The 21860-nt window shown below is 35.5% G+C and overlaps 1 long non-coding RNA gene across 1 annotated transcript in view; it reads left to right on the forward strand.

Moving 5' to 3' along the window:
• LOC136825429 (uncharacterized) overlaps positions 1-21860 on the forward strand; it is a 549285-nt gene that overhangs the window by 524996 nt on the left and 2429 nt on the right. The window lies entirely within an intron of this gene.

The following is a 21860-nucleotide window of genomic DNA, read 5'->3' on the forward strand; positions in this document are numbered from 1 at the left end:
TTGACTTTTTAAAGAAGCGCTACAGTCTTTTGTTTTTAGTCTCCGGAGCTGTATAACCTTAATCAGGATGGAGTCAAGGAAATGAATTTGCAACTGAATATATGTTTTCCCTTGATCTGAATTTCCTGCTGGATTCAAACGCAAATACAAAGTCCAGGAGCGCTGACAAGATGTTCTTTACTTTTCCCCATCGCTCTCGTCGGAAGAATTCGGCGTTCCTTCAGTAAATTGATAACAACGACAAATGCTGAAGAACGTCTTATCAATTCTATTGGCTGTTGCTTCGCCGCGGCATCGCGCCATTGGCGTATTTGTACCCATTCCGACAGCTGATTGGCCGAGACTTTTCTTGTTCGAGACGACAGATCTACGTGCGCGAAAGAAGGAAACGGCCCGTGTTTCCAGATGCTTCGGGCGGTTCATTCTTACTCTTATTTGATATCCTCTCTCTTGATTGGCTCTCGTAAAGCTCATTCAAATGCTGATTGGCCAGGTTGGAGTTTACCCTGGGAGCTTTCATCAAAGATCCGCTCCGTTTCAATCATCATTTGCAGGGAAGAAGAAAAAAGTTAAATTCAACAATTGTTACAAGACAGCATCTCCTTTCTCTCCTGGAATGATGCACAGAAAGGAGGAGGGGGAGGAGGAGGAGGAGGAGGAGGAGGAGGAGGAAAGGTACAAGTTTCGATGTCGATGGAAAGAGGAAAAGTTGAAGAACTAGCTGGAGGAGGAGGAGGAGCAGGCTGAGGAAATAGTGCTCGGGGAAACTTCCCTTCTTAAATAATTTATTAGGTTGCGATTCCATTGCCTGCAATACTCAGCTGATCCGAACTTTCTGGAAGTTAATGCTTCGTATATATGATTTTTGTGATGCTCTGTTTGGTATTCTTTGTTTTCTAGCTGAAGCATTACCTCCCTTCTGGTACGGTCTTTTGTGGATATGCAGTACATTGTGTATTGAGTGTGATTTTGCTTGTGCAGAAATTGACAGGATGGGTACCAAAAGTCAGTATAGCCCAAATGGCAGGGTGAAGTCCAGCAATAATCAGTGGTTACACTAAAACCATGAAAAGAGGGATGTAGGGACAGAAATCTACAAGTTAGTGTAGAGCTAAAACCACAGTCAAGGAGCAGATCAAGTAGGGAATAGCCGTCTCCGAACAGCAAATATTTGATGTTGTGGCACATTGGTGTATTTCTATTTAAGTACATACCAGACAGTTTTCACTTGGAGGAAGTATTTTAAAAGCATCGCACCGGCGGGGATACGGCGACTTTACCATCAACTTCCTTCTTTTCGCCTTTGTGTCAACACATAACCAGTTGGTGATGAACTTTACATATAACTGTCACGTAATTTTATTTTAAAAAATGCAAATTAACATAATTTAACATAAGTATAAGCCAGTCACAAAACTTTAGTATTCCCGTCATTTTTGACGGGGCAGGGAATATTTATTGGAGATATTTATGTCACTGTTGTACGTTGTGTTCATTTAGTTAGTTACTTTAACTAAAGTAACTACTCGTGTATTTGGATTAATGATAAGCCTGGTTTGTGACGTAAATATTGTACCATTCAGCAAAGGCTAGTGAAGAAGCATTTTGACCTTGTACACTTCCACACTGATCTCTGCTGGTCGCTGTTAATGGGTACCCTTCATCAAGTATCTGGTGGCTTTGCTATCACAGGGAAAAAGAGAAAGTGAGGAAGAGAAAAAGACGGTAGTGTGTGCCACATTCATTCCATTGACTGATGAATCAAGGATGAAAACCCGCAGTGGAAAACTTCGAACGCCAATTGCTTTTTTTTTTTTTTTTTTTTTTTCTTATGCAGAAGTTTCAAGTCATTCGATGTTGTTCGCTTGTAGCAATAGAATATTGGACGCGCCATCAGCCAGGCTTTTAGAGATGCGATGGAAACAGCCGTTAAGAAAAACGTTATTAGTAAAACTAAGTTAAATGGCGAGATAATGGAAATTAAGGTTGAACTTGCTTTTATTGATCACCAACACAGAACGAATCCGATACTAAGATGACATCGTGGCCCAGGAAGATATGCAAGGCAGGATAGTTATTTTAATCACATGATTTCTAAAATGAGGTTTATACAGTGTGACGTAGTTTTAGTCACGGAATAATAATTTCTGTGTAATCTGCATGCATAATAAGCTTTCTTTTTCAATTACGAAAACTTATGTTTCCCTTTCTTGAGATGCATTCTGTCTGGTTACATACCCAACCAATACTGCCCTAAAATGGAAGACTGCAGTATCTGCAAAAATACAAAACTGAGAAAAATGGTAGATACTCCCTTGCCTTACTACTGATTTTGCAGATACTGCAAATGGGACCCCCTAAATACTCGTGGAAAGTAACTTGTGTATTAGTGTTTTACGAGACCAATAAGCGGCATATCTCAATTTCGACAATTTTGCAGATACTGCAGTTTTCCATTTTAGGGCAGAATAGTATGCAATACATGTTCTTTCTTATGAGGCGTAGGCACTCATAAAGTCCGTTGCCTATTTCATGTCTAGTGTTGTATGTTTTAAAGTGCTGGTTAAGAATAAAAGTAGTGGCAAATCTAGTTGCTATAAGCTGTTTCATGTATATTAACTCTCAGAATTTATTCATGAAAACGACACAGCTGGGTCACTTTAGAAAAAGTTCTAGTTGTACCTATTCCCCAGTCTGGGAAATCAACAAGCTGCAATGTGAACGTTAGTGAATTTGACTTTTGTAACAGAGGACTCGAAAAATTATTTTTATTTTAATAACGTGTTTTCATATAATTTTCATCGACTTTAAAAATAATTTTATAGGTTTACATATCTTCAGATATAAATACTGGATTACTTTTTCAAGTTATTGCACGGTGCACAAATATCAGTCATTCTCAGCGTAGGTCACCGGGTAAATGTAAAATAGTTACTTTATGGAAGAATGCATTTTTCGTATATATTTCATTTTGATTTTTGCTTCTTGCTCTGGAGCCATACTGTGATCGTAGATTACTTGTTCCTTGGCTCCTCTAGATGTATGAAGGATTTGCAAAAAGCAAACCTTTTTTATAGAAGTAATTGGATTGATACAAAATTAGGGTCTTTGATGTTAAGTTCTGATGTGGAAGAGGAAAGTAGAACGGGAATATTTTAGATGTATTCACAAGGGTAAGTTTGTACATTTTTTCATTAGTTATTTATTTTCAGAATTCCATTTATCCTTCATTCAAACGAAGATGCAGAAGATACCCGCATTATCTCCTAAGATTTTAACTTTTATTGGCTGATTTTCTCTTTCTCCTTGAAGGCCATAATCATGAATGGTAAAAATCAGGTAATTTATTCATCTTCGACTTTTGCAATAAGACTTATTGCAGTGTGAGTGTTTGTGTTTATACAAGATGCTTCCAAGCAGGTGACGTTGCTTTGGTTTCAAATCCATCCAGTGTCACATCAGAATCTCTCTCTCTCTCTCTCTCTCTCTCTCTCTCTCTCTCTCTCTCTCTCTCTCTCTCTCTCTCTCTCTCTCTGTTTGACTCTTCCTAAATCAGTCTTCCTGTTCCTAGATCTCTCGGTAAACAGTAAACTTGTTATACCCACAATTCTCAACTTGTCAAAGTTGATCAACATGAGTTAACTTAGCCCTTTTGAGACTGCTTGGTAAGCAGGTAGTGTTCCAGGCTGCTGGCCTAATATCATTTGAGTGTCATGTTCCTTTGTATGAATGTATAATTTATGAATGTATATATATATATATATATATATATATATATATATATATATATATATATATATATATATATATATACTATATATATATATATATATATATATAAATTGTATATATATAAATTGATATAAGGATGGTACATATTTGTATTGATGGCTAGGGTTGATAATGGAATGAAAAAAATTGTTAATCTTCTCAGAAATGAGTCATATCACTTCGCATGTATAAATTTTTAATTTCTACTATTTTAGGTATTTGGAGAACACATTTAATGATGCAAGACTCCGGTAATTTAACACCATCCTGTCCTTTGTACTTTTAAAACCCAATTTACTAACAAAAGTTATATGTCGTGTTATGATGTTAAGAACCTATGTACGCAAATACAACAGCGCTTTAGGAACCTGATTTATAAAGCTTATTCCCTGTAGGGGTAGTGCCGTCAGTGCACCTCATGCGGTGCACTGTGGGCATTACTTAAGGTTCATCGCAGCGTCCCTTCGGCCCCTAGCTGCAACCCCTTTTATTCCTCTTACTGTACCGCTGTTCTTATTCTCTTTCTTCCATCTTACTTGCCACCCTCTCCTAACAATTATTGTTCCATAGTGCAGCTGTTAGTTTTTCCTCCTGTTACGCCTTTAGAACCTTTCGACTATCAGTTTCCGTTTCAGCTCTGGATGGCCTCATAGGTCCCAGCGCTTGGCCTTGGGCCAAAATGCTATATTCCTCCCTTCTGTGTAAAGCATAGTCAACTAAAAAAAAATTCTGGTCCTCGTAAACATGAATTCTTTGGTATTGTTATTGTTGTTGTTTATTACGGAAACTCATCGATACAGGCTTAACACCGATTCCCCGAAACTTTTTGTTTTGTACCGACCGATAATACCGAACGATCGCCGAACCTGAAAGGTCGGTCGGTACGATTGATCGGCACTTTTCCGATTCGCAAGAACCGTGCCCCCTTTTGACGTCTGATTCTTCAACAACATTGTTCTTTTATCCTTGTTTTCGGGGATCGCCTCCCCCACCCCCTCCCCGCCTCTGGGTATTGATCGCCGAGTTATTTTCTCCCATAAAATTGACGCTTTCATGGTGATAGAGTAATTTAATTGCTTGCGTTCGGTTTCATAAAAATGTATGGAATTTTTCCCTTGTCCGAATGGAGCTGCAATTCTGTTGAGAATCGTTCAAAGGGGGCATTTTGTATGCGGGACTCTTTTGCATGTCAGTTTGTTTTGCTCAGAAAATGTTGTCGATTCCTGTCATTGGCCACCTTCGTGACCTTTAGCAGCTGACTCAAACCCATCCTTTTATTATTTCAGTTTTTATATTTAAACAGAGAGAGAGAGAGAGAGAGAGAGAGAGAAGGGGGAACCAAGGGGGAAACCATGGAGGAATATGTGGTACGTCATGAGGTCACAGGAAGTCCCTGACTTGGAATTCGATTTTTTCACCTAACTAATATTTTTGTCATCGTCATTGCCGAGTAAATAACTATAAGTTTTCCTTTCATTATATTATATATATATATATATATATATATATATATATATATATATATATATATATATATATATATATATATATGTGTATATATATATATACATATATATGTGTATACAGTATATATATATTTACATATATACTTATATTTATATATGTGTGTATGCTGTGTGTATATGAATATGCCCCACGCCCTTCTATTGGCCCCCAGCCGGGTTGGGGGGGCGGTAGACGGTCGGACAGGAACGACCCAGAGACTTAGCAAACTTAGCCCTATCGCTGCACTACTCAGGTGAGAGAGAGAGAGAGAGAGAGAGAGAGAGAGAGAGAGAGAGAGAGAGAAGAGAGAGAGAGAGCAAATTTGGCTGGCTTGGAGTGGGGAAACTTTTGGTCAGGTCATTCGTATAAAATTGTCAGTAAGGGTACAGTCTAGTATGAATAACACATCTTTTACAGTTCTTCGGGGGTAAAAATAGGAGAGGTCAAGTAAACTAGGGAATTGGAGTTTTTAAATTTGAAAGGAGAAATGTCTACAATACCATGTTTTTGGTAGAAAATTGTCCTTGAAATGATTTTGCATTTGTCAGATGGACATGTAACAAAATCACTTTTGTTTGTATTGGCGCAGCATGTTCGCTTTCAAGCACTGTGCGTGTGTGACAGATCATTTCGAAGAAAATCGCGTTTTTACCGTATATTCTAAAAAAAAAACTGTCTTGTCAATATGTCTCTTTTTCCAGACATAAAATGTTCTTTATTTGAAAACATACATTACTAGTCTTTTGAAAACTAAAACTTAGATTAATGCCAGCCATTTCACCTGCCATCTCTCTCTCTCTCTCTCTCTCTCTCTCTCTCTCTCAATTACATTTGACAAAAATAGTTTAATACTTAGAATCGTTGGCTTGAAAAACCACATTGTTTGTCTTCTTTGAGTGGGTCTCCGTGGAAGTAATTTTTTTTAGTGCGACTTTATCTATTTTTATTTACAGTTTTAAGGTCGACAGTCCAGTGAAAGTCTATAGGTATATGATCTATGCCCCATCTGCTGTCCTCCTCGCAGCTGAGTGGTTCTTCATGTTTTATTCTCTCAATTCCCCCATTTTATATCAAATCATCCATTCCCCTATCACTTTGACTTCTGGTCTTCCTTTCCGTAAATTGATCTGAAAAATTTTTTTTTATTTATTTATTTATTTTTTTTTTTTTACAAATGCTCAAACTGCTCCATCGGCTTTTGTAGACCCCCGAACAATGCAAGCGTAGGTCATTGTACCACGCTCACATATTTAGCATCCTCGCTCTTGCACTGTTATTTTGACTTCTATACTTTATATAATTTATAAATGTGAAAGATCATAAACGCCCATTACTCACTTGCTTCAAACTCGAACCTGCGTGCGGACTCTCAAAAGCTTCGTAGTTTGCAGGACTACAGAAGTGCTGTCATTATTCACTCGCCCTTTACGGAATTCCGCTTCGTCCGTATTGCACGTCCTTCAGTCTTATCAACTTCTTTCTCAAGATATGCATTATACTCTACCTTGTACTTTACCTTAGATTTCCAGGTTTTATTAGTCTAGTCGCAAGTGGTCCTATCAGTTAGCTCTTTTTAACGTATACTTAGGGGCAATGAGTGATGGTGTGTCTATGCTCCAGGTCCGCTCCTGCTTATCTTTGCAATAGAACGATATTGTTCACTCTACCCTTCGAGACCACCTTTTCAGTCAAACATCGATGACAGAGAGCTTTCAGTCAATGAATGAGTTATTTACACCTCCCAAGTCATTGGGAGGGCATTGAATTTTTTTCAGTCGTTGTTCATTGTCTCGCAAATTATGGCATTTTTTACAGTGTCCTGTTTATTTAGAAGTTAATTTTATTGCAGTAAATCCTTCCACAGGTTTCTCAACTTCACTGTCAACCAAATTTCTGTAATCTCCTAGTAATTATGTCAAGTACATAACATACATATATAATATATATATATATATATATATATATATATATATATATATATATATATATATATATATATATATATATATATATATTTGTGTGTGTGTATGTGCGTGCGTGTGGAATTGAACACATGGGAACGTGTTTTACAAAAATAAATTTTGCTAACACCGACCGAACCTCGGTTTTCCAGTGAGATCCCAGGACGTTAGCAATTCTTCCGTGTGCAGACGAGTTGCTAACATCCTGGCCCTGATGTGAGTCATATATATATATATATATATATATATATATATATATATATATATATATATATATATATATATATATATATATATCTTCATTGTTATATCGTACACATTGAGAAGAATACAACTAAATATATATATATATATATATATATATATATATATATATATATATATATATATATATATATATATATATATATATATATATATATATTGTATATATATAATTATATATACATATATATATATATATATATATCTGTATACAGACATGTCATAAAGTCTGTATACAACATGTCATACCAACATGCAAAACGGGGCTGTTTAATATCTTCGCGTACGACTGTAATAGTTTAAATCTATTGCATATGGAATTTTCGTTGAAAAGTTTAAGCCCCGGTGAATGCCATTTAAATGCTGTGATTATTACCAACGATGGGGCAAAGCCCCGTGTATGCAGAGCTTTTGATGAACCTTGCATGACTGTGGAGTTTTTGCATAGATATTTGAAATTTGCTCGTTCTTTTGATGATTCCACTCTGCGAAAATTTAATTTTGATGTAAACTCAAGGGAGGGAAATGTTCGTTATTTGTGAACGGATTAGGAAAACGTATTCATACATAACCTCTGCAGGGGTTAATAAAAGCTTTCGGTAGAGAGTTTTAACCTTGGCAGCCGCGATAACTTGTTAGTGACAGTGACGAAGCTGTCAACTGTATAGTTTGTATGAAGTGTGTGTATGACCCATTAATTATAAGACTTTGAAAAGAAAGTTCTGGTTAAATGAAAAGTTTGAAATATGTTTATCTTCATATGAAAATGAACATTTTGAAAACACTACATATACAGAGATAATAGATGGATAAGACTGTGAGAAATTACCAAATTTTCCATGGAAATGTCCTTTCCAACATATTCAGTTTTAATTTATATTTCGTTTTACAGACCGTTATCATATGTGAGAGCGGTTTCAGTTTGAAAAAGTTTGAACATAAAATAGAAAACGAATAAATATTATCAAATTTTTCTTAATACCGACAGAAAAGACAGAAAATCAGTAGTAGTTGTTCAACTTCTGTTTATTTCATTGAAGAAATGGACTGAAACAACCTTGGCAGTTACTGTTGTTATTGTAAGTTAGTGACTTACTGTGCTTCAATAGAATGTATTGTATTTAGATTTAGAATGTACACGCTAGATAGGTTGAGAGAGCTGTCAGAAATATTTACTTTCAAGCATGTATGTTTATGCATATACTTAGTTATACAGAGAATTATGGGAAAACGTATATTCGCCAGCATACAGAGAATTAAGGGAAAATTCACCCATCCTAGTAAGAAAATGTGTGTGTATGATACAGACGTGACTGTGATATTGAACATACTTTATCAAATGTTGGTGGCTTGTAAAATTAAAACGGGTAACACTGTCAGAAATCTAAATTACACACATAGAAAAATTTGTACGAAAATATTTCATTTGCCGCTTGTGGATTAGTCATGAAAGGAAGTATGCTCTTGAATGTATGAGCTTTTCAGTCGAGAAACATGCCAAGTGCCATTTTTAAAATATAATAAATTAAATTAAAAAATACTTTGACCCAGGATGGCGCTTGGCATGTTTCTCGACTGATAGCCTCATATAAAAAAAATTGGAGCTGCATTCTTTTCAACGTATTAGGAGTGCGTATATGCTGTTGAATATATAAAAAAACGCCTGGAGTGCATTCTTTCCAAGGTATTGGGAATGCGTGTATGATGTTGAATATATAAAAAAATCTGAAGTGCATTCTGTTCAAGGTATTGGGAATGCGTATATGTACGTATGCATACATATATGTGTATACAAATGCACAGGTGTTGAAGTAGAATTTATCAGTGATGTTTGTCTCTGTCTAGAGATGACTGCTTAGGAAACGTGTTGTAATATATATATATATATATATATATATATATATATATATATATATATATATATATATATATATATATGTATATATATATATATATATATATATATATATATATATATATATATATATATATATATGTATATGTGTACATATATATATGTGTGTATATGTGTATAAATATATGTATGTATATATATATATATAGTATATATATATATATATATATATATATATATATATATATATATATATATATATATATATATAAACTACTTACTTTTAGAAAGCATTGCCTGCATTTTGCATGCAATCCGTACATCCTTTTCGTTCTAGATTCACTCCTCCTCCTCTCTGACTAAAGTTATATTTTAAAAGTCAAATGGGAGAGCGCCTTTTCAGATCTGCATGAGCTTCCGTTACTGATTTATTCTTCTATTCATTTTCACAAATTTATTCTCTCTATGCATTCATGCATTGCTCTCCTTTTTGGGAAATGGAGTAGTTACTGCTTGGTTTGTAAGTTACGAGGGTGAAGGGATTCCTCTTCTCTCTCTCTCTCTCTCTCTCTCTCTCTCTCTCTCTCTCTCTCTCTCTCTCTCTCTCTCTCTATCAAGAAAGGAGCCGTGCGTGTGTTTATGAATATTTATACTCTCCTGACAGGGTTGATGTCCAGCGCCCTCTTGGTCATATACAGGGGTGTCAAGGACCTGTGAAGGCTCGGTTGGTGTCCTTTGTCGTTCTCTGCAGAAGCCCTGGGAGAGAGAGAGAGAGAGAGAGAGAGAGAGAGAGAGAGAGAGAGAGAGAGAGAGAGAGAGAGAGAGAATGAATGTGTTAAGTAGGTGAGGAAGGGACCTGTTGTTTACGAGATCTCGCTCTTAGGTTCCCACTTGGAGTGTAACTCGTGCAAGGGAGATGGGATTAATTAATTTGCATACCTTATCCCCGTAATCCCTGCTGCTGCTGCTTCTGCTGCTGCTTCTTTTGAGAGGGCGTCGATCGCTTTGTTGTTTTGTTCCTCTGCTGGAAGATATTGTTTGTTCGATTTTACCAGTTTTATGGCGATGTTTGATGGCTCGTTTGATGTCTGTGAGACTGCTTCAGTTATTAGTGTCCATTTTCCTTGATTTATATTTCTTCTTTTAATTTTATTTCGCCTTTTTTATTAATCTTGAAGATGAAGTATTTGGTTTTTAAATCTTGAAGGTGAAGTATTTGGTTTTTAAATCTTGAAGGTGAAGTATTTGGTTTTTAAATCTTGAAGATGAAGTATCTGGTTTTTAAATCTTGAAGGTGGGGTATTCGCTAATGAGCTGTGTACATTCATCAACAACTTTTTGTTATGATTTTTTATTTTTCTCTCTTAGTTCGTTTTACGTTGTACACGGGCAATTACAAAACTACACATTTTTATACCTTAGTAAATAAATGAAAGTAACACAATTGAACTCCATATTACCACTGCTGATGTGAGAATATCACTTTTATTCCGTCGCATCATTTCAGTCACGATATGAGAAATATTTTTTGTCATATGCTACAGTAAAAGTTAAGTATATTAAAACAGAACCCTGTAGGGCCTTTTGAGAAGTAGGTAATTCCGTAGGGGGAAGGCAGGTTAATTAGGACTTAAGGTTAGGCCTACGTCGAGATTTATCTCGGCTTTGTAATTCTGTTGAACATTAAAAAACCAAGAAGTGGTCAGGGTGTTCAAAAAGAATCTGTTTTAAATTTATGGAGGTATTCTTTTTGTGTCACTGGGGTTTTCCTAGTTCTCCTTTGATGAAGTTTTCTCCAGTGGGAAATGTTTATTGAAGTGAAGGGAGTATACATATGTATATATGTTATAGTACATGATAAGTAATAAATGATACCGTAAAATGCATAGATTTTTTATTCGTGTGTTTCGAAAATACCTCTTGATGGGTGAAAGATTATATTTGATTTTTTCATAAGACATGCATGTCATGGCTTTTCTTTTCTCAGTGAAAATTGCTGAAATTAAACAGGTCATTGTATACAAACATTTTATATATATATATATATGTGTATATATATATATATATATATATATATATATATATATATATATATATATATATATGTATATATATATATACTGTATATGTATGTGTGTTTATATATATACATACATATATATATATATATATATATATATATATATATATATATATATATATATATATATATTATATATATATATATTATATATGTATATATAATATATATGTCTGTTGTGTGTGCTGGCGAGAGTTGAGCGCGTGAAAATATTTGTATACACATTTATACAAGTTCCTTTTTTCAATACAGTCACAAAATTATTATTATCGATACTATTGTTTATCATGAATGTTTTTATAACTTATTAGTTTTGTAGACTTTTTACAGAGAATATCACTACTTGCAATCGGAATAACACATTCTTCATGTGAATAAGTTTCAGCTACTGAATAATAATAATAATAATTTGCTCTTAAATTGTCAAATTCCCAGTGAATGACTGTAATAACGTTGACTTGATTGGCGATCTGAAAGCTTTGCTGTCTTTGTGCTTCCTCTTGTAATCAAATGGAGGAGACCAAGTTATTTTCATCGGTTAAAAGAATTAAATCTATAAAAACCTGTATGTGATTGCTTCATGCAGGCAAAATGTTCATTGAGAGTAAAAGACATTTCAATTAAAGCTACCATTCTCAGTGATCCTTTTAAACTCTTTCCTTTTGTGCTGTTTCCATCCAGTGACATTTCAGAGGGGGCCGACGTTCCCAAACTCTTCCAAAGGTTGCATTTCTTAATCATCACAGAACTTCTACGGAATGAAAAGTTGAACAGGCTCTAAATGTTTGTTTTTCAGTGGTCGAATTTAAGCGTGAGGTATTTAACTAAAATATGTTCCTACTGTCTTATTTTTGTATGGTTAAACTTGACGTTCTCCGCCCTGAAGCTTATGATTTTGATGATGGATTTGTCAAGATTTTCGCCAGTGAGCATTGGTTCATTTTATATGAATTTGTCGAAAGAACTCAAAGGTATTTTCAGTCCTAAGTGAAATGCAGAAAGAAAAGTCCTTTTATTGTCTCGAAGGTTAAGCCAAGTTAGTAGTAGACCCTTTATCTGTAGCGTCATTTCTTGTCCGTTTTTCTGTTAATTTTTTTTCATTTCCTTTGTCTTCTAATCCTAGAACGATAAATGATTAGTTTTCAATTCTTATTTTTATTGCTTCCCGTACAAAGTAGGAAAGCGATTGTCGAGGAAGAACTTGTTCGCATTCCCGTTTTGAGACGAAAGTATTTCTCGGTAAATTTTTTCTCACTCCACTGTTTCAGTTAACTCTGTGCCAGCAAAGTATTGGAAATTAACCCTTTGAACCATTTCCACTTTAAAAAGTTTTTAAGGCCGAGTTATACAGTCTTGGAAAGTTTGAGCTCTCCCCACTCCTGAGCCCGTTGTTCCGTGGCATTTCTCTCTCTCTCTCTCTCTCTCTCTCTCTCTCTCTCTCTCTCTCTCTCTCTCTCTCTCTCTCACCACCAGTTCTCATTAAACTATCTTCAGTTTAGTGGTGTGGTATTTTGGCCCAAATTTGGCGATGTTTGGAATTTCGCTAACTCGGAAAATGCGGTGCACCAAATTACCATTGCCAGTTAATTGTAGACATTTGATTTAGCCAATTAATTGTTGACATTTGATTTAGCCACTTAATTGTAGATATTTGATTTACCCAATTAATTGTAGACACATGATTTAGCCAATTAATGGTAAACTTTTGATTTAGCCAGTTAATTGTAGACATTTGATTTAGCCAGTTAATTGAAGACATTTGATTTAGACAATTAAATAAAGACATTTGATTTAGACAATTAAATAAAGACATTTGATTTAGCCAATTAATTGAAGACATTTGATTAAGCCAATTAATTGAAGACATTTTATTTAGCCAATTAATTGTGGACATTTGATTTAGCCAATTAATTGTAGAAGTTTTGCTTAGCCAATTAATTGTAGACATTTCATTTATGATAATTATTGTGCACCAGAGTTGTCTGTACTTTTACTTTCAATTTGCTAACACAGAAAAAGGCACGTTCGGCAAATTATATCATGATAATAAATCACTAAATAAGGCACCACTATAAGACACTTATGGGTACATAACGAAACCACATGAAACCAGTACTGATTACGCAAGGGATGATACTCAGAGATACTCATGCACTGCCAATTAGAGAAAGACTGAAGCTACAGACGAAGACAAGCAAACTTGATATTAATTAATGCCGCCTGGGTGGGCTGGAAAATAATCATTACGATAAGATGAAGGATTAATATTTTTACTCTCCACTGACTGTCCATGAAAGTCTTGCCTTACTTATTGTGATAAACGTGAACATACCTTGACCGTCAGTTTTGTTGACCACTTTTGAATATATCATAGTTTTAGCTTTCTGCAAAAGAAAGCTATTGTGCCGGCTTTGTCTGTCCGTCCGCACTTTTTCTGTCCGCCCTCAAATCCTGGTACGTTGATCATCAACCTTTCAATCATCAAACATAACAAATTGAAGCCTTCTAGCCTGAGTAGTTTTTATTTTATTTAAGGTTAAAGTTAGCAGTGATCGTGCGTCTGGCAACGCTATAGGACAGGCCACCACCGGACTGTGGCTGAAATTTTCACGGGCCGCTGCTCATATAGCATTATACGTTGTACAGAAAACTTGATTGAGCCGAAGAAACTAAGGCGCATCTTTTACTTGTTTCCTTAAAGAAAAGTTTCGATGGTCTTGTCGCCTAAAGATTATTAGGTATTTTGACATCATATCAGCCACTAACAATTTTAGAGGCTGGTTACCTTGCTTTAAAGGTTTTTAAAATTGGTTTTAGCCGCCCTCCACCCTTGGAAATTGTGGATTGACCCATGACTGTAGGAAAGGTAGATAACCTAAAGAATACTCAGATTCATTTTTATCAAACAAATACCTTGCTCGTTAATTTTGTAATCCACTGGAAAATATTGGAAAAACAAACTCGTTATTGGATATTTTTACACAATTACCTTTGTTTTTCTCATCTAAGGGGACCTTGTCGGAAAAGCATTTTCCCTCCCAAAGACCAGAGTGTTCAGCCTAGTCATGTAAACGAGAATCTCGGCAAGACTTCGTCTGCTCTTCATCGGAGGCGGGAGATCTCATCTTTGCCTACCTACCTGTCTTCTTGTTACAGACGTAATTTTTCAGAGTTCGACTTAATCAATTCCTGTGTGTCGTTGCCCCTCGGAGATGCCCTGAGTTGGCGAGGTTTCTCATCTTCTTGGCGAGACTTTAGCATGGAAACGAGGGCACCGATATCTCGTCTGGCCTGATGAGATGCTGCTTCCACTGATCCTTTCCATGACGTGTACCTCATGAGAGGGATTGGCTGCTGGGGGGGGAGAGGAGTCGTAAAAAAAAGTTGGGGGTGTTTGAAGAGGGGATGGTGTGTGGCTGCGAACTTGGATGTTTGCTGGTAGAATAGGAAGATGCTGTTTTTGTGTTGTCTGTCGAGTAAGGATAAACCCGTGTTTTGGCCATAAACTCTAGGCATGTTAGGGTTTTAAAAGGCGACTGATTTTTCTCCAGCGGACCGACAGAAATATAATATTCTTTTCATAAACATAAAACACTTCGTTAACTCATCAGTGTGACCAAACTAATTGTTATGCAAACAAGAAGCATGAGGCATTTTCACCTGTATGACGTAATTGTTTTATTGTTCACGAACCACTTCGTTAAGCCATCTGTGTCATGAAACATTAATATAAACACAGTGGCATGATGTATTTACATATGCATTTATATAAATAAATTTATATAAATATTTATAAAATATATACTTACATACATACATTCATATACTGTATATATATATATGTATATATACTTACATACATACATTCATATAGTATTATATAATATATATATATATATATATATATATATATATATATATATATATATATATATATATATATATATATATATATATATATATATATATATATATACATACATACATACAAACGCGCGCGCGCGAATGTTTCTCTTTTATTTATTGTTTGATATCTTTCGTTTAAGAGCATGTTATTTAAGGGCGAAGCTAAGTACGGTTATTTTTGTTTTCAGGAATTGCCAAAGAATAGTTTAAGTAATGTTTAAGTACTCTGCGTTTCTGACGTTATTCGGAAAGGATAGATTCGAGACATGAGAAATTCAAGCAGATGTAAAGCATAATTTAGAATAACCTACCAATCAAGCACAAAACATGAATATTTTTAACTTTTCTATAAAGGTGTAGAGAGATTAGATAATTGTACACGTATAGTGAGAGGAGGTTAATTCTATAAAAGTGTAGAGATATGGGGTTAAAGGCTTCGCACAATGCCCATTTTGCTAAACTAGATGGTAATAAAATGCCTTCCATAGTCGTGGAAAAAGTTAAGTATATCTTAGTTTAACCAGACCACTGAGCTGGTTAACAGCTCTCCTAGGGCTGGCCCGAAGGATTAGATTTATTTTTACGTGGCTTAGAACGAACTGGTTACCTAGCAACGGAACCTACAGCTTATTGTGAAATCCGAACTACATTATGACGAGAAACGAATTTCTATCACCAGAAATAAATTGCTCTAATTCTTCATTGGCCTCTCGGAGAGTCGAACGCTGGGCCAACAGCGTGCCAGCCGAAAGTTCTACCCACCCCTCCAGTGAAGAACTCCCCATAGTCGTGGAACCTAATATTTTATGCATGCGACTGAAAATGAAGTATTAATAAGATGAAAGATTATTTTGGGCAATTATATGGCATGTTTAGTAGATAACATTATCCTAAAGTATAAAATTTATAGGGAAACGAATAAAAAGTGTTAAATTGCACAAGAAAATTTTGAGGTATGCGCGTATGATATATATATTTAATTTATTTTTAAACTATGGAAAAAGTAATGGACTGGAGAAACGTAGGTATGTAAATAGATGATTATTATTAGTAGCGTTTGCGATTACGTGAGTAGAACGATGCTGCTTTTTCCTGTTAGGTCTACGAAGATTTTCCCACTTAACACTTGCTCTATTCATTAATAATTTTATTTTGTGCTTCAGAGAAAATATTCATATGGTTTGTGTTACCTGCATAAAGCCGAATGAAGGGTCTTCCTGGGATTTTAGTATGATTTTGCGTAGATATTCCCCCAGCTACCTGAATCATCCTTCTTATTGTATATCAAAATATTAATTACAATGATTTTTCCTAACTAGTGATGTTTTAAGATAAAATGTTTTAAGACATAAAATTTTCGTTCTCCCAACGCCAGTAACATGATATCGCTCTTTTTCTGACGTTTTAATCACCATCACTTATTTCTTTCAAATATATCTTAGGCTCCAGACCATCTGTAGACCTTTTTTCCTCTAAGAATCCCTTTTTTCCCCGCCCTGTATTAGTACCTTAAATGATGGCCTCTTTCAGGAGGACCGTTTCCAATACCCATTCTTTTCTGTTCTCTTTGGAAGGCCAGGTGGGAGAATCGTCTCACCTGAGCCTGAGAAGCCGTTTCGAGCGGAGAGAGAAAATGATGAGCGAAACGCAGACTGGAAACGTACGAACCCAATCAAGAAAGTTAAGTTAGCAGAGATGTCATCAGATTTCGGGTAATTTCATTTACGTTCGTTCGAGAATGCACGGGAGAATGTTTGGGCAGCGCGCCGGGAGAGAAATTCAAGGAAACTTCTCGGGTTTATCTTGTTAAAGAATCTGTGGTGTCAGATTTATACTTCTTCTGCCCGATGATATTTTGACATTTTTCCTATTTTCTTCAAATCACTGTTTCTGCTTGAAATTTTTATGTGGGTTTTCGGGGGAAGTTTACTGACGGGTGGCTGATTACGTTCTGTTTTGAGGGAAGGACGTGAAAAGTACTTATCAGAGTACTTATATAATTTTACACCTTGTCTTCTGTGTTACCAAAATCTAGAAAGGAACTTGGATTGACTGCAGCCATTGAGGAAAAGTATGGACTTTTTACAGTTAAATGCAGCTTTTACTTTTCCCATTATTTTACGTGTCGTAAAAGTTATACAAATCAAATTGCAGATCATTGAAATTTTCTCTACATTATTGAAGAAACTACTCAGTTTTGTTGCTTATTTTCATTACATTTTTTAAACTCTCATACGGCAGTATCATTCGTTATTATTCCTTTATGATTATAGTTATATCACCCCATTACGTGTTAGCCATTTTCATTATTGCATATATTTACATGAGGGCGCCTTGTGTTCTGACTGCTAATTAACTCTTATTTAATGGGAAAAAAATCTGTTATGACCAACAGCCTCATTATTATGTGGAGTGGAAAGACTATGATTGGCTGCTGCATGTTAGGATGCATTTTTCCCCTCACCAAGTTTATTGGGCTGCCTTCCTCAGGCAAGAGAGCCATGACCTAATTTAGCCGAAAAGAAAACCAATCGGCTTAGCCATGGTTTACGCGACCAGGTTTCCTTATGCCGGGAAGGAACGAGAGTGCAAAATATGAAGCGAAGTGAATGGTTACACATGAATTTTTATTTATTTATCTATTTATTTTTTGATGGATAAACTCATCACTATTTTTGGTGGTCGACATGAGCACAATTCATAAGGAATAAGCCACTAAAATTAATTATGTACCAAGCGCGAGACTATGCTTAAAAAAGAGAAAATCATGGCGAAGGAAATTAAGAGTAGTATACAAATTAAAATAACTTTGGAAAAAATCAAAACATAAATATATATTTGCATAAAAGGCTTTGTGTTGGGTGTGGTGGAGGGGGCAGTTAACGTTATGATGTACGCAACTTTAAAACTACTTAAACAATGACAAGACGACTGTTCCCCAGTTCTGCAGTGTAAGGAATAAAGGAAATCTGGTATGAGACACTGACATCGCGGCACCTCAGTATTAAAGCAGATGATTTGGAAGTTTTTTTGAGAATAATACTGTTATCTCTGCAGATATGGGAAGCCAAACGAACAATAACAAAATTTCAGCCACCAGTAGATGATCTTTTTTCAAGTGCTACGAAAACTAAATCTTGGAGTCAAAGCTAACACGAAGCATCATCAAATGTGCATAACACTTAGCACAGACTAGTTTAGTGAACACAAGATTAGTGTTACCTGTGCGCTATAAAGAATGGGTAGGGCATGGTACAAGATCGGCCAATCAGTGAGGCCTTAGTGTTATAGTGTTCAACCTTATCCCTCACTAACAAGGCTAGTCACGAATCTGTTCTAAAACTGTATTAAGTTCAGTAGAAACTTGGTTTTATTTAAGCGGAAGGAATAACTACAACACGAATTACATCTGCCATCTGTACTTATTTTTACCTTAAGACCGGCCAGCCTGTTGCTAGTATGGCCAAAACACGGCCAAAATCAGGGATCATGACTCGTTGGCCGTTGAAGCTCATCAAAAACCGTAGAGCTGAAATATGGTATTCAGAAGGAGAAATATATGTAAAACTTATGGGAGCATTAGCGGGAGTACATGAAATTCGCAGTTGTAGCAAACAAAATTCTCGTCATAAGGCTTCATTATTTGAAGATTCGAAGTCCGCAAATCCTGCAATAGCTGGTTCACATTTGCCCGCACACCATCTTTTAAGTAGAAAGAAAGATCTTGGAGAAACAAATTGAGTCCTTAAAAGTATCACTTGGCAACGACAAACTCACGTCACAATGGTTCTGACTAACTGCCCACCCACTCTAATTGGATCTGGGGCCCATAAAAAAAATCATCATTCAAGTTAGCAAAAATATACTGGAAAACCAAAGGAGGTTTGTTTACAAACAAAACAGAATTGTAAGAGTGCAAGAGGTGTGTGTAATGTCCGTAAAGAGATAAAACAGAAACCTCTCAGTGGACTTAATTCCTTTGTTTACACCAAACACTGAAGTTGATGCCTTTTATTTTTATTTTCCAAGCAATTGTACTTTAAATCTCATTGTCGAACACTTCAGACTTCTTCATCTGTGTGGACATTGCCTCTTGCCGATTAATTATCTTCAGTTCCATACAGTGGTATTAATCTTGTTAGATTACTTTGATACGAATATTGTACTTAGATTTACTCTGTACATGAGGACATTAGAAAACACATCAGGAAATTACTATGAAGGGAAAACAAGTACATGAAACAGATTTGTTGTTGAAGTTGCGCTTTTATTGTTGATATTATATATATATATATATATATATATATATATATATATATATATATATATATATATATATATATATATATATATATATATATATATATATATATATATATATATATATATGAAAGTTTACATGACTGATAGTCTATATTCAAAACGAACAATGCTGAGGGTGTGTAGAATATGATGGAAAGCTACTTAGGCTTTCAATTCACTGAATTCAGTCTAGGTACTTTTTATTGCACAAATCCTCTGAAAGTATATTGGAAATAATAGGAAAATTAATTAGAATGCAATTTTAAGTGCAATGAAACCTTGATCAGGCTTTTTCGGTCATTATCCTTTTGCATAAATAGCTTTTAAGTTTATTACTTTAAATAATCTTGAGTGTATATTTAACTTTTTCTTTATAAAATATGGTCTTTTAGACTGGGCGCTAACTAGCTCTTATTTTAGTTTCATGTTCTTGCATTTCTTTCGTTATTCTTAAGAACCGTGTAGCATGGTATCTCTCCCTTCCCCCTCCCCAAAGTGGGGTACGTAGAAAGTGCGCTTTCCTTTTAATCTAACTTCGGGGTAAAATTCCCCCTAAGTTTTAATGGCTTGTGTAACGCGTCGAAAAACTAATATCCGGAGCTGTCATGGGTAAACTGCATTAAGTCTACGCGTGTTACGCCATGAGTAAAGTGCATTATGTGTGTAAATAAAGTGCACCTGTGTGCATCTCATTACAAGGGAGGTCGTGAGTGGAGAAAGATTTCAAATGAGAAGTGGAAAACAGATGGTAATTCTTATTTATTACGGAGCGTTAAGCAGAGTCGTCGTCGCTTGAAAGCTAAATACGTAAAGTGTCTTAAAGAAAGTTTATTGAAGCTACTATTAAATTTCGGGAATATGGAATTTTGACCGCATTTCAACACCGTTTTATTTTTTAAATGTGATGTATTTCTTAGTCAAATGCGGATTACAATATTGTTGAAAATTAAAACATGCATTTTATTGTAAAGTAAAATATGCATTTGGAGTCTCATAAACATAGAAGCATGCGGTTTTCAGTGAAGTTATTATAAAGTATATTTAGTTGTCATACATTCAACCCATAGTTGTCACATACCCAGGTAGTTATATATTTAAAAAAATATGAAATTGGTTATATCTTGCTTTGGTGGTGGTTTTTTGTTTCCACGCATTCGCTCTTTTTCCCGGATATGATCTGACCACCTTTTTTCCTGAGATATATATGTATATATAGTTTAGTTCAGTCATTCATCTTTCCATCTTGGTTAAGTTTTATGGTCAGGTCCAGATCTTAGCGACTACATGTTTTAGGGGATGAGATTTTGTCATTTACCACTTCTTAGGTAGTAAGGTCTAAAGTAGAGGGTCCGTGCCAAAGGTGAGTCACCCTATTCAAAATGGGCACATTAAAGTTTGGTTAAATTTTGTACTGGAGTCCTGTTCCAAGCAACTACAAGTCCTGCAGGATGAGATTTTGTCAGTGGGCATTTCTTTGATAGTAAGAGAGGTCGGTGTAAAAACTAGGTCAACCTGTCCTACATTAGATGCACGAAAGTCCCTTGTAAAATTGTGCATAAAGGTGTGGATGTAAGCAATTATAAGCCCTTAATTTTGCCATTGACATGTTGGATAATAAGATATTTCCAGTGAAATATCGTACATTCGGCCCACGAAAGGCTTTGGTCAGGCTTTGCATCAAAAACTGGGATATCCGTCCTACATTAAACGCAGGGAAGTCCAGCTGTAACTACACATCCTACAGAATGAGATTTTGACAGTGGCATATCTTATATAACAAGGACAGTCCTTGCAAAAAGTGAATCATCCTATCCTAAATTAAATGCTTGAGAGCGTTTGGTTGCATTTTCCTTTAAAATCTAAATGAAAGTAACTACATGTCCTATAGCATGAGTTTTTATCGCGGGGAACAACTTTGTTAATAAGGAAGGTCCCTGCACAAAACTGAACTGGGTGGCCAAGTTCTACATTATATTACGCACATGAAAGACACTTTTAAAATTTTGCAGTAAAGTCCAGACCTAAGCAACTACAAGCCCTGTAGAGTGAAATTCAGGTCATTTCCCTACGTTATGCACATAAAAGACGACTACTAGTAGTAGTAGTAGTAGTAGTAGTAGTAGTAGTAGTAGTAGTAGTAGTAGTAGTTTTTCCTTTGAAACAGCTCCCATCCGTAAGGCGAGGGACTTAGCCGTGGTTCACAACGGTTTTCCTG

Source organism: Macrobrachium rosenbergii, chromosome 37 (genome assembly GCF_040412425.1).
Source record: "Macrobrachium rosenbergii isolate ZJJX-2024 chromosome 37, ASM4041242v1, whole genome shotgun sequence".
NCBI lineage: Eukaryota > Metazoa > Arthropoda > Malacostraca > Decapoda > Palaemonidae > Macrobrachium > Macrobrachium rosenbergii.